Source organism: Artemia franciscana, chromosome 10 (genome assembly GCF_032884065.1).
Source record: "Artemia franciscana chromosome 10, ASM3288406v1, whole genome shotgun sequence".
NCBI classification, from domain to species: Eukaryota; Metazoa; Arthropoda; class Branchiopoda; order Anostraca; family Artemiidae; genus Artemia; species Artemia franciscana.
This window is the reverse complement of record NC_088872.1, coordinates 51,474,495-51,487,534: the sequence shown is the minus strand read 5'-3', so window position 1 is coordinate 51,487,534 and position 13,040 is coordinate 51,474,495. Positions and strand designations below refer to the sequence as shown.

General features: G+C 35.4%; 1 long non-coding RNA gene across 1 annotated transcript in view; it reads right to left on the bottom strand.

Annotated features, from left to right (window-relative positions):
- LOC136032340 (uncharacterized) overlaps positions 1–13,040 on the bottom strand; it is a 513,312-nt gene that overhangs the window by 39,305 nt on the left and 460,967 nt on the right. The window lies entirely within an intron of this gene.

The window sequence follows — 13,040 nt, the reverse complement described above, 5'->3', positions numbered from 1 at the left end:
GAACAGTGTTCTTTCAGTTCACTGCTAAATTCGCCTAGCCCACCAACTATCGAAACAGTCTGATTTGATGCTTCCTACATCTGAGGGCAGATATGTCCAGTACAAAAAAGGGATCACTTTGTAATAGCCCAAGGTTGCCAAACTAGCGGCGATGCTTCAGTCAGATAATTATGGAAACTAACATCACTTTCATTAAAATACTCAGGTAATAGCGCGCGTGTATATTTAAACACAAAAATAGCATCATAAAAATGAAATAAACTAGGGATTGTTAATATATTCACTTCATCATATCTAAATCGATCAGACAATTCGAACTATGTCTTTATAGTCCTTTTCCGACTTTTTGGTCTAGTCTACCTCCAGAGTCCCATCTGACTCTCTGCTTTCTTCTAGCTTACCTTAGTATTTTCTAGACATTCTTGGTCCCAAATATGGCAATCCTCACAGTTAGGTATTATTTTATTTATAGAAGTTGGTTAAAACTTACCTTGTAATGGCATAAAAAATTAAACAAAGCAGATAGAAATTGACAATTTACAAGTTGAAAATGAGCGGAATCGAATATATTTTGAAAATTGCATTCCTTCCCCTCCTCCCCAAATTTTCCATAATTAATACCACCGGTTCTGGTGACTGGAACCCTAATCAAACAGTTCGTGGTAACGAACTGTAGTAGGGAGCGACCCGGCTCAATAGTAAACGAAACTCTAAAAAACATAATTTTGATGCTAAAAGATACATCAAAAGAATCAGATTTTCATGCTGATGTTAAATATATAATTTTCATCAAATTTAGTCTTTGTCATCAAAAGTTACGAGCCTGAGAAAATTTGCCTTATTTTAGAACATAGGGGAAAACACCCCCTAAAAGTCATAGAATCTTAACGAAAATCACACCATTGCATTCAGCGTATCAGAGAACACTACAGCAGAAATTTCAAGCTCCTATCTACAAAAATGTGGAGTTTCGCATTTTTTGCCAGACGACAGATCACGGGTGCTTGTTTATTTGTTTTTTTTTGGTTTTTTCCCCAGGGGTCATCTTATCGACCAAGTGGTCCTAGAATGTTGCAATAGGACTCATTCTAACGGAAATGAAAAGTTCTAGTGCCCTTTTTAAGTGACCAAAAAAATTGGAGGGCACCTATCCCTCCTCCCACGTTCATTTTTTCCCAAGGTCAACGGATCAAAATTTTGAGATAGCCATTTTGTTCCGCATAGTCAAAAACCATAAAAACTATGTCTTTGGGGATGACCTACCCCCCACAGTCCCTGGAGGAGAGGCTGCAAGTTAAAAACTTTGACCAGTCTTTACAAACAAAAATGGTTATTGGGAAGCGTACAGAAGTTTTCAGGGGGATTTTTTTGGGTTGTGGGGGTTGAGGGGAGGGGGATATGTTGGAGGATCTTTCCTTGGAGGAATATGTCATAGGGGAAGAGAAATTCAATGAAAAGGGCGCGGGAGTTTCTAGCATTACAATAAAAAAAAACAATGAAAAAATAAACATGAAAAAGTTATTCAACTGAAATTAAGGAGTAGCATTAAAACTTAAAACGAACAGAGATTATTACGCCTATGAGGGGTTCTAAAAATACTTTAGCATAAAGAGCGAGGTATTTAGGAGAAGATAAATACCTCGCTCTTTATGCTAAAGTATTCAGGGGTTATTCTTAAAGAATTGGGACAAAACTTAAGATTTAGTGTAAAGAGCGAGGTATTAACGAGGGGACAAACCCCCTCATATACATAATAAAAATATAAGAATATAAAAGTTTGTTACGTAAGTTAATTCTTAAGTTACGTATAATTTTTACTAATAAAAACATTCGTTGAAAATTATAAGTTCTAGTAGCCTTTTTAAGTAACCGAAAAATTGGAGCGTCTGATCACAACTAAGAGAAAGCCATTTAGCCAAAAAGAAAAAATTATATGCAAATTTCATTTTAATAATTTATGTGCGGAGTGCAAAAATCAAACATGCATTAATTCAAAAACGTTCAGAAATTAAATAAAAAACCAGTTTTTTTAACTGAAAGTAAAGAGCGACATTAAAACTTAAAACGAACAGAAATTACTCCGTATATGAAATAGGCTGTCCCCTCCGCAATCCCTCGCTCTTTACGCTAAATTTGACTCTATGCCACAATTCTGCTTTTTAAAACAATTAAAAGCTTTAGCGTAAAGAGCGAGGGATTGCGGAGGGGACAACTTATTTAATATACGGAATAATTTCTGTTCGTTTTAAGTTTTAATGTCGCTCCTTACTTTCAGTTAAAAAAATTTTTTTTCAACTATACGCTTTCGGTTTATGATGCGTAGTTTCAGGTTTTAAAAGATTAAAAAGTTTAAAATTGTAAAAATGTCTGCTTGTTTTTTTATCTGTTGTCATTTTTATCTGACCATGTATTATTTTGAAGTGTTAATATTAACTTTATGTTCAGTGTATTAAGCTAACACATCAAGCTGTGCTCTCTGTTAGCTAGAGTAGAAATTTTGTTGTAACTATTGTGTTAATAAACATTCATCTTTACCTTTAAAACGATTTACTGAGAAACCAAGGTAAATAATATTTTTCTGAAAGACAAAGAGAGGTGTCCAAATTGAAATACGATTCGACTAAACTAAACGACGTGTACTTATCTCTTATAGTGCCTACATTAAGTTCATTATCCACTAACGCACTGTAGAACCGATTTCTTTGTTAGTTTCTTTCAGCTTAGCGTGAGACAAGACAAGGAGAAGTGACAAAATAGATGAGAAATATATAATTTGGGCTATATATTTGGACACTAGGGGAAGAGAGTAAAGTATTTGGATAGTGTTAAGTTAGAAAACAATTCTTACTTCATAATATTCAGAATAATAGAATCTAAAACATCTTGATGCAGACCCGTTATAATTTAACCGTAACCCCCCCTTCCTCCCTAATGTGTATATATAGCCCAAATTTGTTTCTTAAGTACTATATTTTTGTCACATTTTGTAGTATATCAATAGTGTTAATCAGAGAATTAGGTTCTATTTAGATGAAGAGCTTAGCATAGGCGCTATAACAGATAAGTACCCGATGAATAATTCGAACACTAACAAAGATTAAAGCTTTCAGGCAAGATCCTCTGCCAATTTTGTCTAAAACACTGTTTGAATAAATTTCACGAAGACTTTCTTGTAGTGTAGCGCGGTGTTATGTTTTTCAAGTTAGTGTTTCCTCTGAATTATAAAAATACAGGGAGAATCATGGTCACCTTAAAACACAAAATATCCCCTCCTTATCAATAAATATTTACATAATATATTCAGCATTAAATACCTTTACAAATAGTCTTAAACAGGTACATGAAAAAAATATCCGCTCTTTTCAAGCAGCAATGCTTACTGCTTTGAATAGTAAAGAATGCCAAGAAAATTGCAGCAACACGGATTACCAGCCTGTTTTTGACAATAATAACAAAATTGCATGTAGCATGATATTGCGAAAACATCATTAACAGGGTTGCCATTAGTGCAAGAAAAAGTGGATTCGTCAATCATTCAAACGGATTGTAAAACTAATAAATAACGCACACTAACTGAAATAGTGGTTTCATAGGAGTGAAAAGTGTAATTGTTTGACTTCATCTGATTTAGTGTATTTTTCTTTTTCTATTTTTCATATAATTTGTGACTATTTCAGCTTCTTTCTTTATTTACCCGTTCTTAGTTTTTATTGATCTTTTTTATTGAAAATTTAGACTCGTATGAAAATATTTTAATTCAGTAAATTCTTTTATATTACTCATGGTAGGAAATATTACTTTTAATCACGATAGAACTCTCAACCAGGGAATTATAGTCCCTGCCTTGAAAAATAGCCCAAACATGTCTCTCCTTTTCCGTATTAAATAAAAAAAAACAAGTTTTTTTAGCTGAAAGTAAGGAGCGACATTAAAACTTAAAACGAACAGAAATTACTTCGTATATGAAAGAGGCTGCTTCCTCATCAACGCCCCGCTCTTTACGCTAAAGTTTGACTCTGTCTCTCAATTCTTCTTTTTAAAACAGTAAAAAACTTTAGCGTAAAGAGCGGGGCGTTGATGAGGAAGCAGCCTCTTTCATATACGAAGTAATTTCTGTTCGTTTTAAGTTTTAATGTCGCTCCTTACTTTCAGTTAAAAAAACATGTTTTTTTTAGTTAATTTCTGAACGTTTTTGAATCAATGCATGTTTTGATTTTGGCTCTCCGCAGAGGAATAATTAAAACGAAATTTGCATTTCTTTTTTTTTGGCTAAATGGCTTTCTCATAATTTTGATCGAATGATTTTGAGAAAAAAAAGAGCGGGGGAGGAAGCCTAGTTGCCCTCCGATTTTTTGGTTAATTAAAAAGGCAACTAGAACTTTTAATTTTTTACAAATATTTTTATTAGTAAAAGATTTACGTAACTTATAAATTAGCTTACGTATAGAAATTTTGTATTCTCATATTTTTATTACATATATGAGGGGGTTCGCCCCCTTGTCAGATCCTCGCTCTTTACACTAAAGCTTAAATTTTGTCCCAATTCATTAAGAATGACCCCAGAATCACAAAAGCCGTAGAATAAATAGTTGAAATTACTAAAAATACTTTAACGTAAAGAGCGAGGTATTAGGAGGAGGTGAGCCCTTCAAATGGGTAATAATTTCTGTTTGTTTTAAGTTTTAATGCTGTTCCTTACTTCCAGCTGAAAGAACTTTTTCATATTTATTTTTTCATTGTGTTTTTAAATAATGCTAGTAAATCCTGCGCTCCCTTCATGGAGATTTTCTTCCCCCATGACAAATTATCGATGGAAAGTTCCCCCAGCATATCCCCCTCTTCTCAACCCCTCCCCTAACCAAAAAAATCCTCCTGAAAACGCCTGTACACTTCCCAATAACCATTACTATATGTAAGCATTGGTCAAAGTTTGTAACTTATTGCCCCTCCCATGGGGACTGTGGGGGAGTAAGTCGTCCTCAAAGACATAGTTATAAGGTTTTTCGACTACGCTGAATAAAATGGCTATCTCAGAATTTTGATCCGTTGACTTTGGTAAAATAATTAGCGTGGGAGGGGGCCTAGGTGCCCTCCAATTTTTTTGGTCACTTAAAAAGGGCACTAGAACTTTTCATTTCCGTTAGAATGAGCCCTCTTGCAACATTCTAGGACAACTGGGTCGATACGATCACCCCTGGGAAAAAAAAAACAAAAAACAAAAAAACAAAAAAACAAATAAACACGCATCCATGATCTGCCTTCTGGCAAAAAATACAAAATTCCACATTTTTGTAGATAGGAGCTTGAAACTTCTACAGTAGGGTTCCCTGATTCGCTGAATCTGATGGTGTGATTTTCGTCAAGATTCTATGACTTCTAGGGGGCGTTCCCCCTATTTTCTAAAATAACGCAAATTTTCTCAGGCTCGTAACTTTTGATGGGTAAAACTAAACTTGATGAAACTTATATATTTAAAATCAGCATTAAAATTCGATTCTTTTGATGCAGGTATTGGTATCAAAATTCCATTTTTTAGAGTTTTGGTTACTATTGAGCCGGGTCGCTCCTTACTACAGTTCGTTACCACTGTTTGACTAACAGGAAACAATTTCATTTCTAAAAGGTTACTATACACTATGTTGGTCGAAACAGACGAAAAGAGATCATATGAAAATTGAACAGCAATTGCCGCAGACCTTTTGTAAATCAGCACTGATACCACCCTGTTTTAATGTCAAGTAGCCACTTTTGGGTGTCGTTTCTTTGATAGTTCAAATTGAGGAAATAGAAAGCACACAACGGTAGTTGTCAACTTGGAAAACTTATTGCCGGACGGTTAACGTGAAATCAGAGCGTAGAATACTTCTACGAAGAGGATTAAATTTTTTGGGTGCCGAACGTCGTTCACAAGCATCACGATCGTATTAAAAGCAGAATTCAGTGTTTTTGCTATTTCGGACTAGAAGTAGGCCAAAAATGGTGAGTTATAGCCAACTCACTAGTTGGCTATAAAAAAAAAGACAAGAAAATAAGCTTTAAAATATCCATCGGAATTTAATCCAATTTTTAAAAGCCTTTTTCGAGGTTCTCCTTCTTTAATTTCAAGTTGGAAATCAAGAGTTCTGGTGTAGTTTTCTTTAATTTACTTCAACCATAAAAGAAAGGATTACAATGGTTTTGAGTCTTCAACGGGAAAGTGAACGCAAAACGGGTATTTTTGTTAAAAAAAAAAGACAAGATAAGTTTGTTCTAAAATAAGATTAATAACTGATAATTAATATATCACTTTGCATGCGGATTGGAGGGCAAAGTAAGCCAATTTGCAAAAATGTAAAGAGGAGGACCTGAGCTTTTCTCTTTTTTCAATTAATGAAGATAGAGTTTTTATAGAGGTATCGCCAGTTTCCTTTACTTTTCAATATTAGTCGAAAATTACTTGTAAATAGTCCAAGTAAGTAAGAAAGTAGTACCCCACTTACTAGTTGGCTATAACAAAAAGACAAGAAAATAAGCTTTAAAATAGCCATTAGAATTTACTCCAATTTTCAAAAGCATTTTCCGAGTTTTCCCTTCTTTAATTTCCAGTTGGAAATCAAGGTTTCTGGTGTCGTTTTCTTAAATTTACTTCAACCTTAGAAGAAAGGATTACAATGGTCTTTGAGTCTTCAACAAGAAAATGAACGCAAAACATGTATTTTTGCTAAAAAAAAAAGCAAAAAAAAAAAAAAAACAAGACAAGAAAAGTTTTTTTTCTAAAATAAGATTAATAACTGATAATTAAAAGCTCACTTTGGATGTGAATTAGCAGGCAAAGGTACCCAGTTCGCAAAAATGTAAAGAGGAGGGCTTGAGCTTTTCTCTTGTTATTATTGAATTTAGATAGCGTTTTTTTTATAGAGGTATTGCCCGTTTCTTTTACTTTTAATATTCGTCAGAAATTACTTGTAAATAGTTCCAGTAAGTAAAAAACTAATAGCCAGCTTATTAAACGAAGGCAGAATCAGATATGTAAAGAAGAGGACATGAGCTTTTTGCTTATTTTTACTTGATGAAGATAGATTTTTTTTATAGAGGTATCGCCAGTTTCATTTACTTTTCAATACAAGCTAAAATTACTTGTAAATAGTCCAAGTAAGTAAGAAACTAGCTGCCATCTTACTAGTAGTAATATAAATACCACTACTGTGGCTACTATTACAACTGTGCTTAAGGGCATGATGGTGAAATTTTTTAGAAATTTTTAGGGGAACGAAAAATTGAATCAGAACCCGCCCTCTGTATGCAGGTGGTCAAAAGGGTGTAACAACAATATCTTAGGGAAAAAACCTCCTGTAAAAACCTTAAGCAGCAGAAACATCTATTGAGAACAGCCCCGGATCTGATTGTTTTTTTATGACAACTGCACGCCCCCAGACGCGATTTTTGATAGCCAAAAATTCCTTCAAATTTAGATTCTGGAATGGTCGATCAATATCCCAGTTCTCTAAGACAGAACAAGTTATGAAAGAAATGAGCCAGCACGATCTAGACATCCCTGCTCTTTCCGAAGTAAGATGGCCTGGTTCAGGCCTCGAAAAGTTGCCAAGTGGACACAGCATCATATTCAGTGGACCAGAGTGAAGGAAAGAAAACGAAGTTGCCCTTATGGTGACGAAAAAAAAACAATCTATCCCTTTTAAAGTGGCAGCCAGTTTCATCCACAATTCTTACCGCTAGGTTTTCCAGCCAGCATGCAAAATTGTCTTTGGTGGTCTGTTACGCACCCATAAAATGGAGAAAGTGATGATGTAAAGGAAAAATTTTACAGAACCCTGCAATCAGTTGCCAGTGACATACCTAGACATGGCATAGCCTGTTTTATTGATGATTTCAATGCAAAAATTGGTTACAACCGCAAATATTGCCCCCAGTCTATGGGTTTCCATGGCCTTGGCAATCGGAGCGAAAATGATGAGCTTCTAATAGATTTTACGCTCTCAAATGACCTAGTTATTGGTGGTAATTTGTTCCAATACCTTGATATCAACAAATATTCCTGGACCTCCCCAGATGGCATCACCAGAAATCAGATCAACCACTACCTAGTCAGTCACAAATGGCGCATTAGCCTCACGGACGTACGCTGAAGAAAAATGTTGAGCAAGTACCTCATCCAAACCCACCTTTTGACTCGGATAAACTACTTTATAGCGCAGTAAAAAGAAACTTCGTGATCGAAATTTTTAACAGATTCGAGTCCCCTTCCGTGCTAGAAAATCCAGACCAAGAAGAGCTGTGGGAAGCCGCAAAAAATTCCTTTCACACGATGGTTTGTATCAAATCCTGTTTGTATCAGGATTAAAAATTGCTGAAAAATTTTCTCCTACATATAAATAGCAACCCACACTATGGATTCTTATAAAAAAAAAAAAATCAAAATATATGAGCTATTGTTTATCCATGAAAAAAAACTATGTCAATAAAAAACGAACAGAAATAAATCAATAAACTATTTCCACGAAACAGGTTTTTCGAAGAAAAGTAGAGAGCTCCATTAAGCCAAGAAAAAGTAAAAATAAATTCAAATGATCTTCTAAGCGTAAAACTGCTACAAATAACTATCAATAAATAAATGGAATTCAAAACGAACATAAATTGCAATAAATAGCCGAGTCAAACTCAAAACGAGCAAAAATCATCAGGAGTAGGGCTGGTAGCCCCCATGCCTTCTCAAGACCAGAACAAAATTTGCGCTTTACTGAAAACAAAATACGTTTGAAATGTTTTCGCTTTTCTTACTTCCATAAATACAAAATTATCACAACTTTAAGGATTAAATATTAGTATATGTCAATTAAACTGACAATGCACGGTCTCATTCTTGGCTTAATGGAGCTCTTTACTTTTCTTTGAAAAGCTTGTTTTGTGGAAAGTTTTTTAAATTAATTCTTATCAAAGCTGTATTGGTAAGGCATAAAACATTTTATTTTTCAGTTGTTTTATCACTTTAGTAATTCTTCCCTTTAGTGTTAGCCTCAGGTGGCTTGGTGCTGCAGTGTGTTGCTAGTGGTGCCAGCATTACTATGACTTAGGAAGATCCTAGTCTTCTTTATATCTTTCCTTATCAAAGCTACATTGGAAATAGATTACTCTTCGGTTGTTTTGTCACTTTATTAATTCTTCCCTTATGTCCTTAAAGATGATTCGCCAAATTCTTGAAAATCATTAGCGCTTACAGTAAAATGTTAGTGCCATAAAATGATAATATTATTGAAAAGGAGTTTAATTTGGTAATACCTGACTTCATGCGCGTGTGCCAGAATTTATTTTGGAAGCAAATCATTTCGATCAGGCCATAAATTGACAATGTTTCGAAAAGGAGTTTAATTTGGTGATAATTGACTTCAGTCGCGTGTAAGAGGATCATTTGGACCAGGCCTAATTAACATGCAAAAACAGCCAATTACCCAAAACATGTGCTAAATTCAATCACCCTTTAGATTAGAAGAAGGGCGTTATGGAACAGCCTCCTGCCCTTACAAGAAAAAATTCGCATACTGAAAAATGGTCCGCGTAGCGTAGATACCGATCTCCTAATTCTCTGCTATCGGCCAGAAGTACAATGTGTGGTTAGGGACAAATCATCCGACGTTTCCTCTAGATTCCTTCGGGTGTCCATTTGGAGCTGGGTTGACTCTGCCTGAGCTTACAGAGCCCCACCAATGACCCTCGTTTCAAACCAAAATACCAACGAAACAGGGACTTCAACCCCTGTCATTAGGAACACAGGAATACAAGTCTAGTGCGTTAACCACTCGGTTAATAAAGGCCCATATAAGGTGTGTCATTAAATATATATTTTATTTGAATGTTTCATTCTATGTTTATATTTCAAGTTTCATTCCATTTCCTTTTTCAGTTTCCGTTCCGTTCATTCCGCTTTTACATTTCATTCCATTTGAGTTATTTCTTTCAAAAGAATCAAATCAACTGAATCCTTATAAATTTGCAGAAAAGAAGACGATAAATGCTTAAGTAAAGGATGGCACAGTAAACTAGACTTAATATGACAGCATGTGGAAGGTACCAGCATGACATCTACAAGAATTATGAATTAAAATGCCTTTTTATCATAGGTATTTCTTTTTTCTCGTATTTTCAATTTTTTGTCTATCATCCCTTATGTAGGTGTCACCGTGAAAGTCCGAAATTCCCTTTTCTTTGCTTAGCTTCAATTCCCTTTGCAAGTCAGCTTTTTCAGTCTTATGCAAGCTATGATGGTAAAAGTGATTGTTAGGTACTACTACTACTACTACTAATAATAACTCACTGCAGCACCAAGCCGCCTAAGGCCAACACAGCTACGCACCTTCCTCCTCCAGCCCAATCTATTTAAAGCCTCCCTCTTTACACCCTCCCAGGAAGTTCCCATTTCCTTTAAATCTTTATTTATGACATCCTCCCAACCCAGACAAGGACGACCTGCTTTCCGTGTAGCCCCAGACGGTTGGCCAAAAAGGACAATCTTCGGTAATCTGTCATCCTTCATCCGTAGAATGTGGCCGAGCCATTTCAACCTTTCTTTTATTATAGCCCTAGAAAGCGGGATTGAACCATATTTTTCGTACAGCCTACTGTTTGAAATACGGTCAGTCAGCTGGATACCCAGAACAATCCGTAGGCAATTTCTCTGGAAAACATCTAGTAAATTTTCATCTGCTTTTCGGAGCGCCCATGCTTCAGAACCATATTTGACCTCTGTCATCACTGTAGCTTCCAATATTTTGATCTTGGTTTGCAGACTTATCTTTCTATTCTTCCAAACTTTTTTTAACTGTGAAAAAACACCCTGAGCCTTAGCTATTCTACTTTTATCATCTTCACTGCTCCCACCATCTTTACTAATAATACTACCAAGGTAACTGAAGCTCCCAACCTGATCAATCTTTTCGTTACCTAATGTCACCTGTTCATCTTCACTTACTCCTAGCCTTAGTGACTTAGTCTTCTTAACATTAATTTTCAAGCCTATTTTAGCACCCTGAACTCGCAAAACCTCTAAAACGTCATTCATTTTGCTCACACTTTCATCTAATATGCTTAAATCATCAGCATAATCTAAGTCCAGGACATTTTTTCCTCCCCATTTGATTCCGTGGTCTCCAATTGCCTTTCCTGTGCTCCTTAAGACGAAGTCCATCAAAATGATCCATATAAAGGGGGATAGAACCCAACCCTGCTTAACTCCTGCTTTAATACAAAACCAGCTGCACAAATCACTTTAATGTATTTTTCTGTTATACCATATAACGATAAGACCTTTGTTAACGCTCTTCTATCAACAGAATCGACAGCTTGGTCATAATCGATAAAACTGAGGACCAAAGGTGTTTGACAACGAAGGGACTTCTCAATTATTAACCTAAGAGTCAAAACTTGGTCGACACATCCTCTACCTTTTCTAAAATCGCATTGTTCTTCCCTTAAAACTTTGTCTACAGCATCTCTCAGTCTAAAAAGTGTCATATTACTCAGTAATTTGCTACCGACAGAGACCAGACTAATGCCTCCATAATTACGACACTCACTCTTGTCACCATTCTTATACAGTGGTTTAATTAAGGTTTTCCTTAAGGGGCACTTCCCCTTTTTCAAAAATCATGTTCATAATCCTTTTAGTACTGTCGCTAATTCTTCCTCCCTAAACAAATCTTCCTTCACATGCAAAGTATCACAAACTTTTTCATTTTCATCTATATCTTTTCCTGCAACTGAATCTCGGTTTAGCATATTCCCAAAATGTTCCACCCATCTTTCTTTAACCTTTTCCTTATCACTAATTGTGGCCCCATTTTTATCTTTAACTGGGACTAGTCCGGATCGGCTACTCCCTTTCAATTTATTGACATGCCAGTATAATATTTTACTATAATGCCGTCTAGCCACATCTTCCAGATCCTCAGCAATTTTATCCATGGCCTCCACTTCACTCTCCTTAATTCATATTTTAATGCTTTCTCCACTTTCCTTACATTCCTTTTGTTTTCATACGACCTATCACTCAGATAATTCTTACACAAACCCCTTCTACTCTCTAAAAAACCTAAAGCTTTTTCACTAATATTCCTAGTTGCAGTCTTAGCACTCTTCCCTAAGACACCATCAGCAACTTCACAAATTGTTTTTCTGAAATTATTCCATCCATCTTCCACATTGTCAAATTTTAAACTCTCAACTTTAGCATTCAACTGTTCCTGGAATTTTTTTCTCAAATTTTCATCCTGGAGTCTACCAACATCATAACTTTCCGGGAGGTAGTTACCCTTTCGAAATTTCAGCTTTAAATTAACCTTAGACACTACTATATGGTGATCTTTACTTTAAACTTCAATAAAAGCACTCATATACACCCTAGTATCTTGTATTGATCCTGCTAGTCTTCTGTTTACAATAACATAATCAATAAGGTTTGCTGTCTTACCATTACGTGAATACCATGTCAGGTAAGATTAGGTTAAGCTAAATTTGGTTACAAATATTAGAAATTTGGTTAAAAACCAAGCCTAATCTAGTCCAACCTAACTTAAACAAACCTAATTTAACCTGACCTGTCATAATGAAGCCTTGCATTAAATTGAAAAAGTTGTTTGGCAGCGCAGACTAAATCCAAGGAGAGAAAATGGTGTTTTGGACATTCACTGGTGAATGTTTGATAAGCTGCTAGCCCATTTGATAACCGGTATCCCCATAGTGTTTTTCGATTTAGTTGAGGCTTCTCCTCAGCGTTCGCTAAAACTTCCAACTTATACCATTAGTTTTCAGCATCCCCCTCAACATTCCCTGAAAAATACATAGTAGTAGCAGTAGTAAATGGTAATATGCACATATTACCTTTTAATTAGTTTAACCTCCCCCTCAACTTGCCCTGAAAGTTTTACCTTCATATTCTTAGCCTCAGTAATGGTAGTAGTAGTAGCCGAAGTAGTAGTAAATCTAATAGTAACAGAGGTAGTAGCATACATATAATGTATTTTTAGTTCGACATCCCCTTCAACTTGCCC